Below are 20,139 nucleotides of genomic sequence, written 5' to 3' on the forward strand. Positions count from 1 at the left end.
GATGAATTAGAAAGTCATAGAGAAATGAATATATGTATAACTGTAAATACTTGTTGTTGATATTTTCTAACTCATTAACATATATTTGTTGGATATCACTTAATGCTAATCAGTGGCATATTTTAATGTCCCGCTTTTAATAAACTAGTATTAGTATCGCACCCTCTACACAATTTTAATACGATCAAGTTATTTAAAATTAATACTTTATTTTCTAAAATGTGTATGCTTTTATTTACTTGTTTTTTAGGGCCCATGTCTGCACGGCATTTACGTTTGCTCAATATAATATTTACGCAGAAGCTGGGTGTTTATAAATGCTGTAATAACGACATGAATATAATTAAATATATAAGAGTAGACATAATCATACTTGACAAAGTGTTCTTATTGTCTTTATATTTTATATTTAACGCTTTTTTTTTTGTTGGAAAACTTATTTGGTGACTAGGTTAAATAATATTATTTATTTTATTAACATTATTATTTAAATAACATTATCCCCACCCCCTTCCCAAAGTCTAGCGATCATAGTCAGCTGCCTAGTCAATAATTCGCCATCAACTTTACAGTCGCCTTTTTGTGGCGAACAAATTATACCTTGATCAAACAGTTTGCTGAAATAACTCTTTGTATTCCATCATTATATTTCGTTCGAAATCTAATTCATACTAAATTTTAGTTGATTTAGTATGAATCACTAAATTTTAGTGATTCAGAGTAATTGTGTTCTTAATAAGATAATAAATAAGGGATAGTTTCAATATAATTTTAAACTTGCTTTATTTTTGTGATAATTTTGTTTTATTTTTATATTTTAAAATCAACAGCAATTTTTTTATATTTAAAGAAGATGAGAAATCTTGCAAATTATTTTATGTCGAAACATAAGAACAGAACTTTTTTAATCTCCGTCCGTTTGTGAACTCTTTTAGAGCAAAGGAAAAGGTGGGGGGGGGGGGAGCTCAGCTCCACAATATGCACAACAATTTTTTTTCTTGAAATTTAAATTTAAATATCATTGATACATTAAAATAAATTCAAATTTAAAGATTAAGAAAAAAAAATTGTTTGAAATAATTTAAGAAAAGATGGTATCCTTCACAAACTTTACTACAGGCATTGAATGTTTTGATTGCCACGTTTAATTTAAGAACTGCGGGAATTCAACATGCTTTGATCATGTCTAGTTCATTATTAAAGAGTTTTGTTTTATTTACCATTATTAAACATAACGTGTTGATTCAAAGAAAAGTACGGAATAGTGATTTAGAATGTATTTGTTTTTAAATCGATGAAATTGTATCTGCGATATCTTATCGAAGGAAATATTGCGAAATGAACTCTAATTTCTTAGTATCATATTTGTGCTAATTGTGCTATTTGTGTGTGTATCATATTTGTGCAGAATGAAAGTAGTAGCACAATTTTCTTATTGGATTTTATTCTAAATTCAGGGGTGTTTGTGCTCCGGGGAAACCCCGGAATTCCGGGGATTTTGAACTTCGATACCCGGAAATTCCGGGGATCGTCGTTCAAAAGGAAGTAGGAATAATAATGAATTATTTATTTTGATCTGGGTAATTTTGTTTGCTTTGAAAGCAGAAAACGCAAGGTCAGTGTGTGTGGTGAAAACTTTTCCTTTCTTTCTCCAAAGGCAGTGATAATGCGTGAAAAGGGGGAAAAAACTTCTTTTTTGTTCTTTCCTTATTGCGAGTTATGACTCATTCCCCCGGTTCTCGGACATTCTCTTCTGGATTCTTTCGGCGCGGCAGAAAAAAAAGGGAGAGACTTCGTTCGACCAGATGTGCGATCACGTGACCTGGTTCAAAGGTATTAATTTTGTAAAAAAAGTAATTCATTGAACTTTTATAATTAGGTCATTCAATACTTCATAATCGTAATTTTTCATTTCTCCCCCCCCCCTTCTCGAAACTCCAAAATGTCGGTAGTAAGTCCGTAAAAGTTTCCGGGGATTTTTTGGGGTCCCACAAACACCCCTGTAAATTGTACCATTTAACAATACGATATACATTGGAACCTCCATATATTGAACTTACATTTATATTGAGTTTCTGTATATCGGAATATCTATACATCGAATGACAATGTTTATCGAACAAAATTTCTGCATATTGAACAGAAAATTCCTCATAAAAATTGTATTTTTTTTTCAAAAACTGACCATTGATTTCTTTTATAAGAATGAGTATAAGCTAAATAAAAAGACTATGTGTCATTAATTCATTGTGTTCATCAACTCTTGAAATAGAAATTCTTAAAGACCGGCAATTGTTTGCAAAAAAGCAAGAAACTCTTCTAAGTGAGTCGTAGGCTATTCTAAACTTTTGTTCTGCTAATCCCTTTCATAATTAAAACTAGAATTTAAATTAAGTTCGGCTTTACATTTCTTTTAGTGGGTTATGGACCTTTAATGGAAATTTTAGAGTGAAAGGAGCGTTCAGCGCAACATAAAACATAGAGACGTAAATAATAATGATTATAATAAAGTAGAAGAAAATTTGGAATTTTAATAATTGCATTGTTTTTTAAAATGATTATTGTATACTTTTAAAAATAAATTTCCTCAATACTTTATTCTTTTGTCTTCTTTAATCCTAAAAATTAATTAAAAATTAAGTGTGCTTAAATTTTAAGTAAGAGAATGATGGAAATTTTGTGCTGTGCATTTCTGTAGACCGAAATTTTTACACATCGATTTTTTTTTCCCTTCAGAAATCTTCAAGTTCGTTAAATTTTTGTGTGCAATGTAAATTCTATATATTTTTATATAGCTTTTGCTTGAAATTGTTAGAAAGATAATCAGTTGTAGAATGTAAGTATCAAGATACTGATAGTTTATTCTGAACGACGAATAAATGAGGTTTGGGCGACGGATAAAGTTTCCAAAACTTTGGAAAAAGTTTTTCATATATTACCGGTTCTTTATCTTTAATTTAAAAACAACAACAACAACTTTAAAATGATAATTACAATAAAATGTAGATAAAAGATAGTTGCTTTTATTACTTTCTGGTATACTCAACCAAAATATAATAATTTTTAAAACATATGATCAAAGCATTGTAAGATTTTTATGCATTTCGACGCTTTATCATTCCGTCAGTTCAAAAATTATATTTTCGGAATTATTTGTATCTGTCTCTGTGTATATGAAGACGACGGTAAAACGAGAAAGCAATAAAGTATTTGGAAGTAATTCAATATGTGATCTTCATGCTGAAATTGTGGTTTTGTGTAAAATATTTGATTATATCCATCAATGGTAAAAGCCTATATAACTATTTAATGATTTACTTATTAACATGATAAATCAAAGCGGTGACTAGTCTTGATGAATGGCATTTAAAATTTAATTTTTACATGGAAATCGTTAATTTGCGAAATGCTTAATAAAAATCGATTTCAAAGAGTAAGAGTCACTTTTTGGGGTTGTATGTTTTTTTTCCGTCTTCACTGTGAGCGATTCTGAAGTATGTGACATATAGTATACGAGTAAAAAAGTATTTGGAAAAATAGTTGTGTTACTGTTAATCTTTGATCGGAATTTGACGTTTTCGTTCAGATCCTCATTCCAACTGAAATTCTACAGTTTTTGGAGATACCTATGCTATCTAGAGAACTTGAGTTAAAGGGCCCCACCCTTGTGCCAGGCTATGTTCGACAGGTCATTTTTCAAATACTTTGAATTATACTGATTCTGCATAGATCCAAATCGAATGATTGAGTAACAAGATGTGAACAAGTGTTGGCAGCGGAATTTTTTTTTGTTGTACATTGATTGTACAAACAGGAATACCATGTTTGACAACTAATTCATGAGTGTTCCTTTCAACTTGCAAATGATTAACTTCTATCAGAATTCAAAAATGGCAAAACGCAGTGCTTGTTTGAATTTTGATAAATAAAAATTGTGCTGATTTGATATTTATTTGTATTCTTTTAATGTGACAATTCTGTCCAAATGAACTATCTTAGAACAGGTTGCGAAGTAATTCTTTTATTTTTATTGGCGGGTCACTGCATTGATGTTCACATTCCAGAATAAAGGTTTATCCCATTCTTGCTATCAGTAAAATCAGCAGACACTGTGCTCTGTGACTCGTAAACTATCGAAGCACTGTGCGTGATCCGTCCCAGCTGGCCTTAACGACCTTCTCTGCCAGATAAATGCGTAAATTGCTCTTCGCATCTTCACACTTAATGACTATTTTTCGTTTTCTTTTATACCCTCCTCTGGTTCCTGTTTTCACTTCACAAAAGGACGAGTAATAGCCCTCATTTTTTCTTCTCCGAAGTCTCTTCGACTGGTCCACAAAAGTTTTAATGAATTAGGGTACTATTGCCAATGAACCATTCATTGACTTTATTTCACCTTTTGTGTTGACTTGGCTTTTCTTTCTTCCTTTTTTCATTTTGGGTTGCTTGGTTTTATAAAAATAGGTTTTCGTCATAGTTATGCTGTGGAGCTGCTTACGATTGCAAAACTTAAGTGTATTGAAATTTTTAATTATGATATTACGGGTATACCAAAAGTCTTTGACACATTTTAAAATTAAATATAAGGCTATTTAATTGGTTTAGAAAAGGGCAGTTTCAATCAAATTTTTCTTAAGATGTAATTTTTTTTTTTCCTCTACGCAAATAAAAATAACTTAGTTCTAAATTTTTTTATATAGATGGCTCAAAAAAAAAAAAAAAACAGCACAAAATCTCAACATGAGCATATATAGAGCTCATTTCATCACTAGGAATTAATAATATTTTATCTTGTACAAACCTACTATCAAATCGCATTATGTATTTTAAACTACTAATTTCTCTCAAATTGTTCTCTTTTTCGGTCCACTTGTTGTACTGAAAAAAAGAAAGAGTGGGAACTAGGGAGGGGAAGAGAGATAGGGAGGGAGAAATTAATTGATTTTCAAATGAATTTAAACTGTATCACTTTCTCTGTTACTTAAAGATGGGCAGTCTTTTTTTCAAGACATATATTGAGTAAAAATTACTTTTTACGTTTTTTCAAATCGCGTAAAGATATGTTTAAAAAATGAAAGGCAGATTTGTCAATCTGCTCGACTCCATCCATTCCCATATGGAGTTGCACTCAGCAGAAGAACACAATAAAAACCTCTAGAGAAAGTATCAGTAAAAATCTTTAAAAGTCAGTGAATAACTACTTTAATAAAGGATTTTTAATGACGTAAAATGCTTAAAATTGGTGATTACATTTAAAAAAATTCGATTTTAAATGAAAATATCGATTTTTTTTCTTTCAATATTTTAAATCTCTGAAGACCTTTCTTTATATCATCTTTGAATTTTGTTTCTGCATTCGTTCTTTGAGAAGTTACATTAATATTTATATTTAAATAATTTACGTTTTCATGTTGTATACATCTGTAAATACTTTTTTTTTTTTTTTTTTTTCATTTTCTAAATTTCTGGTGTCATTTTCTTAGGGGGAACCTTCTGAAAGAAAATGAAATACTTCATATTTCGTATTTTTACTTCATATTTAATATAATAATTTCACAAGTATATTCTGTGACTCTTTCAAAGTAAGCAATCTATTAATTTAAAAAGATTTTACAGTTTTTTTTTTTGAAGATTTCATGGTATTGATCCGTCGAAATCCACTATTTAAAGGTTTAGTAGAAATATAGCCCAATTCTTACTTTTGGAACTTGATAATATATTTCTTAAGTTAACTGCAAGATTTTCAACATATCATTTAATAAATTTCTGGACTAGAAGATTTTTTGTTTTATACTTGTTTTTAGCCAATAAAATCACATTTCTTCCAATTTTAAAAACTCTTTTGTCTTTTATCTTTAAAAGACCATTTTTTCCTAATCATGGCATATTAAAATATTTTTAAAGATTGAGATTGGCTTAAGAAAAGCGACTCATTTAGCTTATTAGATAATTTGCTTTATTAATTAATTTGGCTAATGTGTAAGTTAAGGAACTGAAGCATCTAATTTTATGTCTTATTGAAAAATTTGTCAGAACTTATTCTAAGCATACTTCCCAGGGTCCTAGAAAAGAGTAACTGATATATTTATATTTCTAAAGTGTATTTTTAATTTATTTTTGGAAAAATTCTAAATTTTAAGTATTTTAGCATAATAATTAATTTCATAAGAAATTAATCACTTAACGTAAGCAAGATGTATTTGAAATGCCTGCCAGAACATGAAGAATTTCGGTTATGTCTATTGTAAAAATAGAATGAAATGTATTTAAAACGTAAGATTTTGTCTGGAAAAGCTTGCAAATGACGCATGGGTGGGATACCATGGATCTGTAAGCATTAGCAAGAATAATAAATGCTGTATTTCTCATTTTTATCATATTCAAACAAGGATCGAAAATAAAGTTCACTCGTTTATAGACATAACCACTTTGTTTTATATCTCATTGGAATCTCAGTATAAATAAAAATCAATGTATTTACATATTGTGTAAACTTTGCACACCTATTTTCTAAGACAAGAGAAAAAATAGTGTTAAATTATTCAAGGTGCAAAAGTTAATTAAATATTCAGATAATGAAAAATTTAACCAAACTATGTTTGCGATAAATTTTGGAACAAATTATGGTCCAAGAAATATTTACGATCCTAAAATTCTAAATTGATCCCTTTTCGAAAATGTCGATGTCATTTCCGTGTAATTTTTTTATTCTTTCTATTTTTGTCAATTTTTTTCAAACTTTAATAAATAATTAAATACATGTTTGATTATATTAAGAAATGAACTTTATAGATATTTGGCGATTTTTAAATATAGACTTTTTTATTGATATTCTAATTTTAATTGAAAAAAAAAAGAATCAGACAGTAGTATAATAATATTTTATACAAAAGTAGATTTTACCTAAAAGAGTATTAGATAGAAAATATTTGAATCCCGGGCATTGCTGGGTCATCAGCTAGTACTATATACGTGGTCTTTGCAGCAAATCACGAACAAGAATGCGGGCGGAGACGCAATTTTCAGAAAACATTAACAAACTCTGGAAGAGCACTGAAAGAAAAGTTTAAAGTAAACGATTCACAGACGATTAGCTATGTCCATCAGGAACAGATGGAAAGTACTTTGCATCGACTAGTACAAACTGAAACAAAGAAAAAAATAAAAATACTTGGAAGGAAGCACCAGAGAAAAACAAGAAAACCTCTTTGCATCCGTCAGTCTATGTATGAACAAAAGATTTTCTTTGACAAATGAAACTAGACAGTCTGTATCTTTTAATGAAGTTATATCATCATAATCAGATGAAGTTAATTTTTTTTTTTGGCTCGAAAATTTGAATTACGTTCTGGTTTTCTCTGCCTTATATAAATTTATCCAATTTTTTTAAAGCAAGCTTTTTTTCGCCTTCTTTTTGTTATTTTGATTTTTACAGTACTTAATATTTTTCTGTCGGTTCTGAAGTCATTTAGCTTAATGTACTTGAGAGAAAATTAGATTTTCTGATGAAGTTAAGCGGGAAAGCCTATCTATACTTAAGAACATTAACTGAACTGTTAATATTTTTTAAAGCACTTTTTTCTCAATTTTTTCGTTGAGTGAATTTAGATTTGCGTAAAATTTGTCGCTCGCAACGGAAATTTTTGTGGCGCAATCCATAGGACAAAATATGTTATAAATAGAATAAAAATTAATATATTTGCATTTAATTGAGGATTTTTTTAAAACTTTATATAAATTTGTTAAACAGTTAAATGAAACCTTATCACATATAAGTATTCGAATAAATTTTTGGCGAAAAAGGTTTCAGATTTATTAATGCATCTTATATTACGTTATCTGTGCTGAATACAATATAGGCCAGATGCGAAATTTTTGCATATAACGGAGAATAATTATTAATATACTGATGTAGTTAAGAGATTTGATGAATGCAATCTTGCTGGGAATTGCATAACAGTTGTATGTTACGTTATAGATCTGATATTTAATTATAAGTCAAATACAATATTGTTAATTGTATAAAAACATTTAATTCGTAAATATATACACTGTGTAATAAATGGGCTTTTAATGAAAGAAACAATGAGTTGGACTGTAAAAATAAAGTTTATGAAACATTAAATGTTTAACAGCTTTTTATAAAACAGAATGTGCATTTTTTTTTGTATCTTTTATAAAGGTAGTTTTACAAACTCTTGTGTGAGTGAGTTTACAAAAGAGAGTTTTGACGCATTTGTATGAGCAAAAGAGTTGGAAATAAACTAAATTAATAGTTCCAATTTTTTTCTATTTGCATTTTGTTTACTGAATCCGAATTTTTTTCCCAAGTTCAAGATATTTCTATTCCAGTTTTAAAACTAACTGATTAAAAAAAGAATTAAGTCAAAGGGGAAAGGTTAACACTTTACCGACCGGCCGTCGATTAATCGACGTTTTGTTCTCAGCGCTTACCAACCGGCCGTCGATTAATCGACGTTTTGTTCTCAGCGCTTACCAACCGGTCGTCGATTATTCGACGGATTATCCGGCGGTGAAATGGCATAGTATGTTCGAACCGCTACCGGTCGGTAAAGTGTTAATATAGAAGAGCGGAAAAGGGTGAGGGAAAGCTTATGTGTGATTACGATCGCAACAGTATAAAGCTCTCCGCGATAACTCGCCGAGTATTGACTCATTTCCTTCAGCTCTATCTCCCTGCTTTTTATAGTTGCCATGACAGGTCAATGAAGCTTCTAGAATAAATGTGGAAACTCCAGTTTTAATGGAGATATCGTCATGATTCTCGAATATTCTAGGTATCTCATTTTTGTCGCCAAATCATCGCCAAGGTTGCTGGTCATTGTTTCGGCATTCGTTGAGTAGCAATTACTGTATCTGTAAAACTATCTTCCTTACCAGGAGACCTACTACGTATGAAAGTAACATTACAAATTCTTGATAACATGGAGTGTGAAGCAAAAATTTCAAATGTGGGACACTGAAAACAATAATATAGGGAAATAAAACAACAATAATTGGATAAAAATTGTATTATCTTTAGACTCAAAAAATGTATCTTTTTTAATATCAATTTCTTTTAGTGTAATTTTTCCTTATTTTTAATTCATTTTGATGTACAATTTGTTTTGAAATTTTATGATGGAATTCAAATTCATCCATCAAAACATTCAATCACACGCTTTTCTAATCAATAACTTTGTAGTAGGATTTCCATTTCTACTTTTATTTCATGTTTGTATACTTTTTAATGTACAATAAGTTGAATTCGTGTTATTCTGCCATATCAAATAACAAAGTAAAATTTAAAAAAAAACATTCTCTATTAATTATCTAACAGCTTAAAAAGTCAGAAATCTAGGCGAATAAACTGGTCGCTGAAGGTAGCTGGTTATTATGATAAATTGTAAAAAAAGAACAAACATCTCACGAATATGACGTTAAAAGTTATTATTTTATCTGACCTATCAAATGAATATAACATTTTTTTTTTAATTTAAATGATCAGGAAAACCAAACAACTAAACATCCCTACCACTCAAGCCCCCAATCACTGGTCCAATTTCGCCAATTTGTGTTTCATAAAAAAAAAAAAAAGAAATTAGTGAGCTTTAAACTCATATGCCCCAGTTTTGAGAGAAATTTCAAAAACATTATTCCACTGTGCTCTTTAGGGAACAATCAAGGCAGAGCCACTCCCCACAACAACCACTGCGGATTTCGGAAATTTTTATTTCATTCGGAAGCTTTTGACCCTTAGACATCAATGGTTATGCGCCCCCTTCCCACCGTTCTAAAGTTTCGAGGGATATCGCGAATAAAACTTTGATTTTGGTACAGCTTTCAGCTTTAACAACTGGACCGTTTTCGCCAATTTTAGTCGCCAGTTTGCATACATGACGCATTAATTAGAATGCTCTATGTTCATTATTCAGGTTTAATTTAAAATTGCATTTTCGTTGTTTTGATTAGATATAGTTCATCGAAGAATGTATGATTAACTTAATCCAATTAATGTGATAAGCGAACAGCCTGTTAACAAAAGCGATTAATAAATTAATAATATTGCAATATACTATTAATAAACATTTATTATACTTAAATTTATCAAAAATTATTTTAATCATTCAATGCAAATGCATGTTGTAGTTTTAATATTTTAAAATAAATATATAGTTTGTATTTTATGCAAATTTATTTGGCATTTGCTCTAACAACTTTTTTAATCAACTTTCTGGAACCTCCTCCTGTTCAATCTCCCTAAGGAATTGCCTGTTTGGTAATTTGTCACTGTTTGAACCAATTCCCTTAGAGACACTTTCAACACTTTCCGTAATTGTTTAGCGAAGAGAAATTGTCGAAAAGAGCTGTAGAAAGGGAAGCCGGGAAACATTTTCATCCTTTTTCATTTGGTATCAATCTATTGTTCACCCGATCGAGCACTGAGCTAAATATATCTGCCCCGATGACTGATCGAGTTGGAAACCTGACAAGACATAGCTATTTGTATCTTGGTCCTTTCCAGAATCGCTTCTGAAAGCCGATTACATTGAAGCAGTGTTAAACTGAAATAAGAAAATGTTGCAGGATAATAATATTAAAAGCTCTTGCATTAAGTAATGTTGTTGAAAGATTAACATGATCGATTTGGGATTTCATTATTATGTGTTATATCTGTGAACAAGTCCAATAACTGAAATGATTGTAAATTTTTAAAAATCTCTGACGATTTTCCGTTTACTGCACAGTAGTTCTTGCCAGTTGCAAATATTAGATCAAAATGTTCTTTTACTTTCTTGTATATTTAGTATAGAGAAAATATAGTAATCGTCAAAAAATTTGAATTCGAAATTTTGACGTATCTTCACATTTTAGACCTCTCTTAGTTCAAGAAACACACTTTCGGAAAATATCCGTCTGTTTGTCTGTGACAGTGATAATTATAAAACGCTTTGAGCTAGATAGATGAAATTTGCAGACCTTTGCTTTAAATTTGCAGATTTGTATCAAATTTTGAGTAAAATTTGTTCAGAGGAAGTCCGGCTGTTCGAATATAAGTTAATGCGGCCATTACAAAACGAAGATAACTAGATAGACAAAATTCGGTACACAGATCTAACATCTATATAGACACTTGTCAAATTCTGCGCCAAATCCAACTACGGATTGACTGCCTGTCGGTCTGTACTTTCAGACGCATGTAAATGCAGTAGCACAAAAACGCAACGACTTAAATGTGTCAAAGTTGGTATGTGATTTTACGACTTAAAATGCAGTTAGATGTCAAATTTTTATTTAAATCGGTTGAGAAAAAGGTGTTTAAAACACACATTCGATTTTTGGATATTATCAAGGCATACCAAGGATTAATCGCCAAATAATTCGCCAAGCATGACACGATAGATTCAGCAAAAATTCTAGATTCACGCCAAAAAAATAGTTCATAAATATTGTACGCCTGTGCCATGTAAGGCATTCTTTGGCATGACAAGTTTATTAGAGAATATACGAGAAAGTTTTAGAGGGGAATTACTCCCCCGGTTTTTATTATTGAGCAGTCGCAAAGTGTACGCGAATACAGCAACCATTAACTTCGAAAGTGGCGAAAAACCAATCATTTCGCTTTGTAATACAAGCATTCACGATCATTGTTCATCGTGCTAGTTGAGTAATGATAGTGCAGCCCTCCTCTCTTTCTGCTTCATGCATCCAAGTTCTACTATACCCCCATCTGCATTCAATGAACGCCCAATTCAAATGATACGATACAGTTGAATTGATTGAATATTAGCACGGTTTTGATAACTTTAAAACCGTGCCAATACCGAACGATTTTGGCATTGGAATGCCAACATTCCATTTACATCGTATGTAATGACCATAAATGTACATTTTAAGGATGCTATGCCCTTCGTTTGTTTTGTGGATGAAAGGAAGTCATAGCCGAGAAATACGAATCTATTTTATGTCTGTTCTGATATTCTGCTGATCTTTATTATGGAAATCCGTATATTTGCTTGTGGTTGCTTTCAAGTAGGCATTCTTAGAAATCATGAATACATTTGTTTTCTTAAGTGAATCGTTATCTGTTAAGCAATATTTTAGAAATCATTTAAATAATGTTTCCAAAAACAATACGTTACTTTTATTCATACAAAAATATATGTTTTGGAGGAAGGAGAAATTAATACTCTGATACAAACAAGTATGACCATATATGGCTTTTAGTAGATTAAAACATGACTTGAAGAAACATGAATTTATGGAAGAAGCCTATGGATTGTTTTCCTTTGGTTGAGACATTCAAAGTTAGTATTGTTTTTGGAAGAAAGAGAAAAAAACTACCCTGATACAAACAAGTATGACCATATATTGTTTAGTAGGTTAAAATGACTTGAAGAAACATGAATTTGTGGAAGAAGCTTATGGATTTTTTTTCTCTGATTGAGACTTGCATCATTCAAAAGTTAGTAGGCATTAATGTTTAGCAATAAATTAATTAATCGCTGGGGTCAGGCTGGATGTTGGAGGTTTTTACATATTTCCATTTGTTTAAATTAATAAAGGACAAATATTTTTCATCCCGAGTAACTGGTATATAATGCAAACATGCATAGTTCGAAAGATTAATTAAACTAGAACGAACATTCTATCATACCACTCTGGTCCTGCCTTATAATAATTGTATTATCATTAACCCCATGATGTATGGATTTATTTATCCATCTAATTAGATGTCACATCCTGTTTGAGCAATCGTTATTTCAATCTATGGTAGAACGTGAAGGATACTCGAGATATTTAAGCCTCTCCGAATGGTGTTTCTTTTGAATTAATTGCTGTTTTAACGTCATTACAGATTTAAATGTAGAAATTCTGCTATTCGTAATTGCTAGATACATCATTGCGTGCAGAATTGTTAAAAACATAAATTTTCCTCCAATTATGGAAGTAGATCTATCCAAATACTATCCAGTAAACTCCAGCAAATTCGGAAAGAAATGAAAACTAAAGCATCCCCAATTACGAACTAAATTATTAATTATGTTATATATTACGTATTTAAAAATTATGAAGGTAATTGAATTTTAGTTCCATTTAATCAGCCCAAACTCATTTTAACGATGGATGTGGCCTCTCTTTATTTTAGCATTCATCCACGGAAGATGGTACTGAAAAAGTTCTAAAAATTGCAGCCGACCTACAGTGATCTTCCGCATTATGCTTTAATGCGTGTTCTCTGCGATAAAACTTGGCACGCCACCACCCGGTCGATTATTCCCTCCCGTCTCTTCCTATAGAAGGGCTCACCTCCACCCCCGAAAAACACTCTCTACTTTAATCACAAGCCGCCTCTCACCATCGTTCCCCCCTTTTTTCTTTCTTTTTTGTCCATGTCCTCAGCTCGTTTATTGTTGCAACCCTGCAGAGTTTTGTCCCACAATCAGAGAACAAATCCCTGAAATAAAAAAATAAAAAATACAGTCGTCACTCCACCCCCTCGTTAATATTTCTAACCGATGGATACTCCGCGAGGGCATTAAATAATAAAACAGCACGGTTCACGGTTAAATGACCAGAGACGTAGATTTTAATTCTATGGTGGTTATCGTCATTGTTATCGCTGGTGCGTTTGGATAGGGTCTGTAAGCAACATGTATGCCGGAATGGTGGTGGTGGTGGTGGGGGGGGAATCTGGATGCATAGAAGAGATGGAGCAACAAGATAAGGTTTTAAATATCGTTTTGTGAGGGCATTTAAATTGATTTCGTTCTGCGAATACCCATAGGAACTTTCAAGATAGTAAATTTCGAAATATTTATCGAACAGAAGGATTTTTATCGCAGAAAGCAGAATGCTTTGCTTTCAAGGAAATAGTATCTAGGGGGACTATATCTGGAATTTCTATTTTTCCGTTCTTATAGGTGATGCTCTGATTTCTTTATAGAGTTTTTTTTATTTCTGGATTTGAGAAGTGTAAAATAATATACTGTATTTTTGGGCCATTTTTTCGTAGTCGTATTATGTTAAAATATTTTTAGGCTTGAAATTAGAATAAGAAAAGGGATTCATTTAGCTTATTAGATAAATTTAATTAATTAATTTGGTTAATTAATAATTAAGTAACAAATCAAGACACATTATTTTGTCTGAGATAAAGAACTGAAACATCTAAGTTTCTGACTTACTAAAAAAAATTTGTCAGAACTTATGCCAACCTACATAATTTCCTACAAAGATTGATAAATTTGGTGGGAAGCATACTTCCCATGGCCCTAGAAAGGGTTAAATAAAATATGTTGTTTTTATCTTCAACCTGTATGTATAATTATTACTAAAGTAGCTAGATTTTTAAAATTTCTAAGATTAGATAGAATTCTCATTCTGGGAATAGGAGATAATATATGTTGTTAAAAGCGTTTAATTACTGAAAGTTGTTAAAGAAACAATCGTAGTTTCTCCTAAAATTTTCTGAAAAATGTTTTTCCATAATAAAGAAGTCCCCCCCCCATCCGCATAAGAATTATGTAATTTGGGCAAGGACGCGAAGCTTAGATTATTTTTATTTTCCAATCTCGCACATGAATATATTTCGTATCATAATTTAGAAATCCAAGTATGCCTTTTGGACACCTTTTTTTTCGATCGATTGAAATCAAACTTTGACGCGGAAATAATATTTTATGAATAACCACGTTAACGTACATGCGAAAGTACAGACGGTTAACCCTTTGTTATTGACCTTTATTTTTGAGCATAAGTTTTAAAAACACTAATTCACTTATACGTTCTCTGTAGCAAAAAACCTTAAGTTCCTCAGATTCAGCAACTGGTCATTTCCCTATTTTTCGCACTTCGCCATTGAAACTGCTTTACAAATTTTTTTATTAAAGAAATCGTGAAAGTCATGTACAAGAGAATATAAGTGAAATTAAATGCATCTAATATCTCCGGCCAGCAATTTAGTTACCAAAAGGGATTAATTTGTTATAATTTCAAACGAGAAATTTGTTTTTTTAAAAATTTATTTCTTTTGAAAGTAATCATAATTCAAAGTTGAATACATTTACTAAGTTTGCGATTCGGAAATATTTCTTACTTATTTTTACCAACTTTTACGAGAAATACTTGAAACTCTGACCTTATTTAATCACAATTCTTGCTCCAGTGCCCTTTTGTTGTTCCGTTAGAAACATGTTAAACCAGATCGTCCTTTGTTCGTTTCTAATTCTCTTTTTGATATTATTGGTCATGCTTTCTATCAGTTTGTTTTTCTCTTTTCTATGAATTTAAACAGTTTTAATAATAATAATAAAGAAGTTTTATTTCTCATCAGTCGCCACCTCCCTCTTTTAAGAATATTCTAGAATATCTAGGTCGGATGACTGCCGTTTTTAGAAAGCCTGCCAGACAACAGGCGCCGTGTTGATTGTGATGATAGTTAAGAGAGGATTCATTCACTAATATCTTAGTTTTTATTTTTATTTTTTATTCTCTCATTATTTGGTTACTAAATTTTGTGCTTTATTACCTTATTCGGAGCATTTTTCTCTAAAAAAATTATCATGCATTTGCTTAGCTTTTTCATTTAAAAAATATTACTATAAACTAAATGATTTTCTGCTGAATCTGAACGTGAAATAATTCAGTTTTGCTATGGAAATTTCTGGTAAGTATTTTGAATTGGTTTTCTACAATAGGGTCAGACGAAATTAAATTTTTGAATTTGATCTTGCCTAATTTTATAACTGGCATTCAGTAGACATTAATATTTTGAAGAAGATTCTATTGTAAATCTGCTTTTAAAATGAATAATTTATTATGTTCAAGGATATCCTTCACAGAATGAAAATATCGTAGCATGGATGAATTTTTTGAAGGGTCGCGGTGGCCTGGCGATAAAGTGTCGGCTTCGGAATCGCAGGGTTTCAGGCTCGAGACCTATTTCCACCGAAGAACCATCGTGTAAGCGAGTCTGGTGCACATTAAATCCGTCGGGATCAAATGTCCTCCCATTGATGTGGTGCGAAAGTTTGATGAGGTGGTGCCAGCTCAGGTGTCGTCCTCGTCATCTGATAGCGGTTCAAAATTACGAGGTCCGTTCCAAAGTAGCTCTAGATGATGGGACGTTAATATAACTAAACTGCACGGAACAGAACGGGAGAGTTTTTGGAATAGATACATAGATTGTGGATTTATGTTTCAGCATTTTTATCATGGAATCGAAACAAATTCGTACCGAGGTACCGCTTTATATTCTTGCAGTCGTCGTCATTTCTTTTTAACCTATAAAAACTGTCTTGTTCAAGATATTTCTGAGGTTTATGAAAAGACATTAATTCGTCAAGTTAGTAGAATGAGCTGCTAAATACTTTCCTCCGAAATTCGTGCTTAAAATATGCTGTGCAATGAGTTTTGTCCCGGGTTGGCATTATTGTGAACCAATACATTCTAAGAGCATCCTTTAAGTTTTATTTTCTTTGATCCGTCACAATGTTTAGTAGATTGCAGTATTCTGCAATTGACTTTTTGTACTCTGTGATGATCCTGTTTAATCTTGTCAAGAAATTAGTTGTCCTATCATTTTACTAGAACTGCAAGCGTTTCTTCCATGTTCAGGTGACATACTCTTCAGCATTCCCATAGTTCTATATCATTTAGTATATTTCATTGCATGTTCATTCTCTTTCAGGATTCTTTGGGAAATCATGTTGCCGTTTGAAACAGGCTTAGAAATTAGTTACAAGCATCATACTTTTTATATTTATTTAAAAATGTTTCCAGAAATTTTTAAAAATTACGCTAATTGTTGAATAGTATGGGCTGTAATCATGTAATCATCTTAATTCTTATTATGTAGTCAAAAAATAATTATGAAAAAGGGGAAGGAGAGAAAGGCCGTGTTTTTTTTAATTTTTATATATAGGCATATCTTTTTTTTTCCCCTTATCATTTCATAAGATTTGCGAATATTCTTGTTTATAAAGATCTGCTGCCAGTTTTGGTTTTCTTTGTTTTCCTCCTTTGTTCGGGAGGATGAGCGATGACTATGTCATCTTTCTTTGACATTTACGCTTTCGCTGTTTGCGACGACAAACATATTAGATGGACTAAAACAATGTCTCTCTCACAAGCAGGATTGATGGTATAATTGTATCGGGTATAAAAACTGTTCCCTATATTATTTTTGACAAAAGCCGAATAGTTAGTGTTAACATGATAATGTTTATAGACTGGTATTACAATCTGTAAATGTAAAAAATGTTCAGAATGCTCTACAACGCATATAGACTGAGCTAGATGTACAAATTTGGCTTGCAGTTACTTTTGGGCTAGTAAGTGCATACTAAAAAATTGTTTTGAAAATTTTAATTAAATTTTATTTAAAAGTTAATAGAGATGTTAGGATCTTAAATAAATTCGAAACAAATTATTGCGCAAAAACCATTTATTGCACAATTTAAAATAAAATAAATGGAAAAGAAACTTTTTAGTAATATTAATTTTATTTCCTCGTTTTTTTTCTCTAATTTTAATAAATTTTAAAAATATTTCCAAGGTTTTTTTTTTTTTTTTACTACAAAACTTTTTATTGTTTTAGCTGTTGGAATATCGTGCGTGATTCGACATTATTATTTTTTTTTCTGTTCATGTTATTACTGTTATATAATTAAGAGTAAATTAAAAATAAAACAATGATATATGTATCCAGCTTAAAATGTTAGCATGTTACAATGTAGGAAGATCTTAATTTTACTTTCTTTTTCTGAACTGTTTTCTAGTATTTGTTTTTTTACTTCCTTTCCCCCTCCTCCTTTTTCAATAGATAAATTTATGGACCCGGAACTAACCGCTTCTTCGATCGATAAGTTTTTACTATGTCATTCATTCATACTTTCTTGACTTTTATTCCTTTGATCTGGTCATTCATAAGTTATTAGTTTCATACATTTTTGATGAGCGACTAGAAACATTTTTTACGTATTTTATTAGACGCGTCCGTCTCAATTAGCTACGTGTTGATAGTTCTTTACAGATAATTTTGTTGTTCTGAGAATTAATATGAAATTTTTTATATGAATAGTTATTTTTGATTCATTTCTGAATCAAATGAATGTATTAATTTGAAAAGAGATATTAAATTCTTGTCAGAAGAATGTAACTAAATATTTCATTAGTATGTTAATATATAGTATCACACATTGATTTCTCCGAAAAGATCTGAGGCACACGGGTGAAATTTGAATGACAGGCAGCATTGGCGGGGAATAAAGATTGAGTCCTAAGAGCCATCGCCGGCCACGATACAACCCTTCCTGTAGGAAGCATGTCCCGTCATCGATAGGGAGTAGTTGACTTCACGCCATTTTTGTACCCACCTGGGTGACGAGAACCAATCACCGCGCTTAAAACTTCTCATCCTGATATCCGATGTGTGCCTCCCCCCCCCCGGTGGGATATATTAATATAGTGTATGCAAACTTGTGATTTACGAACTGTCAGGTTTTTGATAATTATTGCTTTTTAAAGGATTTTAAATTGAATGTTATTACATATTTTTAATGATATCGTTACATATTTTAATTTTCTTCCATTCTTTAATTTCTCGCATACAAAAAGACAGTATTGCAAATTTTAAAAAAATTCTTGCATGGAGGTTTGATGAATCTTCATATTTAAGATTTTTTTTGGGGGGGGGGGTGATTATGTTTGTCTATCTGTGAACTTAACTTAAAATTATAATTAGAATGATGAATGGTATTAAGGATGAAGTCTTACACCAAAATTCTAGATTTGTATCAGACTTTGAACTAATCAGCTAGTCGAAATTCAGTCCTGTATTGTTCTGTATATCTGAATATGATAGCTCAAAGAGTGCAGTGAGTCAAATGGATGAAGTGTTTATGATATGATTTTTCTATCAGAAAACTGGATCTGTGTAAAATTATGATCCAACTTCTTTAATTAATTGATTGTTTATGTACTTGTTTACTCTTGTGTGTGTGTGTGTGTGTGTGAATGCAATAATTCAAAAATGCAAAAGGTAGATAAATAATATTTTCATTCCAAAATTTTAGATCAGAATCACTAGTTCCAGTTGCCCGTCACAAAGAAATCCAAAAAGCATATTCGGTTTCCTTCGTCTAGTCTTCCTAGTCTAGGGGAGAATATTCCCTTTTATTATCGAGTTTTTGACGTCAGAGGGCGTTGTGGAAATGTAATCGTTTATATAAACGTTCATCGCCATCTGTAACGCTGGGCTGAGTTAAAAATATCTTCCTCATTTTCTCCTGTCATTATTGGATGCGGAATTCCAACTTCTGATTTGGTGTCTAGTAACTGAAACAAATTGTTTTTTATATTTAAATTGAATAATTTATTGGCTTGCGAATAAGCTGAACATGGTAATAGCAAAAAAGAATGACTTGAGCTCGCAATTTTTATTATTTTATATTTAGACTGCTTATTTAGGTTTAGGCTGTATTTCATATAAGGCTAATTCTTTATATTACCAACCAAATTAAAGGTTACTGCGTTTTTAAAAATCTTGTATTCGGCATTGCTTTTTTTTTCTGATAATTTTTCTTTTTGTTTTAATCTGATTTTAGCGATTAGTTTTGATTTGAGTGCTCATAAACGTTATGTTTAGAAAAGATCCCATTGCAAGGAAAGAAAAGTTCTAATGTTACTATATAATTGCATCTGAAATGAGCTATGTAATGTGTGTGTGTGTGTAATGATATCTCTTAATCTAATTTAAATTCTAATTAATTTTTATTATAATTAGCCCATATTAACATCATTCTAAAATGGTCTCTTATTTCTTGATCCAATTTTCCCTTTTTTATTTTAATTAATTCTGCATGCGCCTTGTAAAACTACTGAATTCAGCAGATACTCAAGCTCTTAGTGAAGGCATGAAAATCCTTAATCCTTACAATAACTTACTTTTTTTAAAGATGAATAAAATTCCCTTGCCTTAATCGACACGTGTCAATGAAATTCCTTTCAAAATCTCGTAGTAAAATCACTGAAGGGAAAAAACCCTGTCTCTTCTGCTCTTGTGTCGCGATGTAGACTGACGCACCTCTTACCATTTTTTCTTTGTACGCAAATTATGTCTCCCCTTGGTAAAAT

General features: G+C 31.1%; 1 protein-coding gene across 10 annotated transcripts in view; it reads left to right on the forward strand.

The window, feature by feature from the left end:
- LOC129981785 (ankyrin-1-like) overlaps window positions 1-20,139 on the forward strand; it is a 187,332-nt gene that overhangs the window by 27,151 nt on the left and 140,042 nt on the right. The gene's annotated exons all lie outside the window — the stretch shown is intronic.

This window comes from Argiope bruennichi, chromosome 8, assembly GCF_947563725.1.
Source record: "Argiope bruennichi chromosome 8, qqArgBrue1.1, whole genome shotgun sequence".
Classification (NCBI taxonomy): Eukaryota; Metazoa; Arthropoda; class Arachnida; order Araneae; family Araneidae; genus Argiope; species Argiope bruennichi.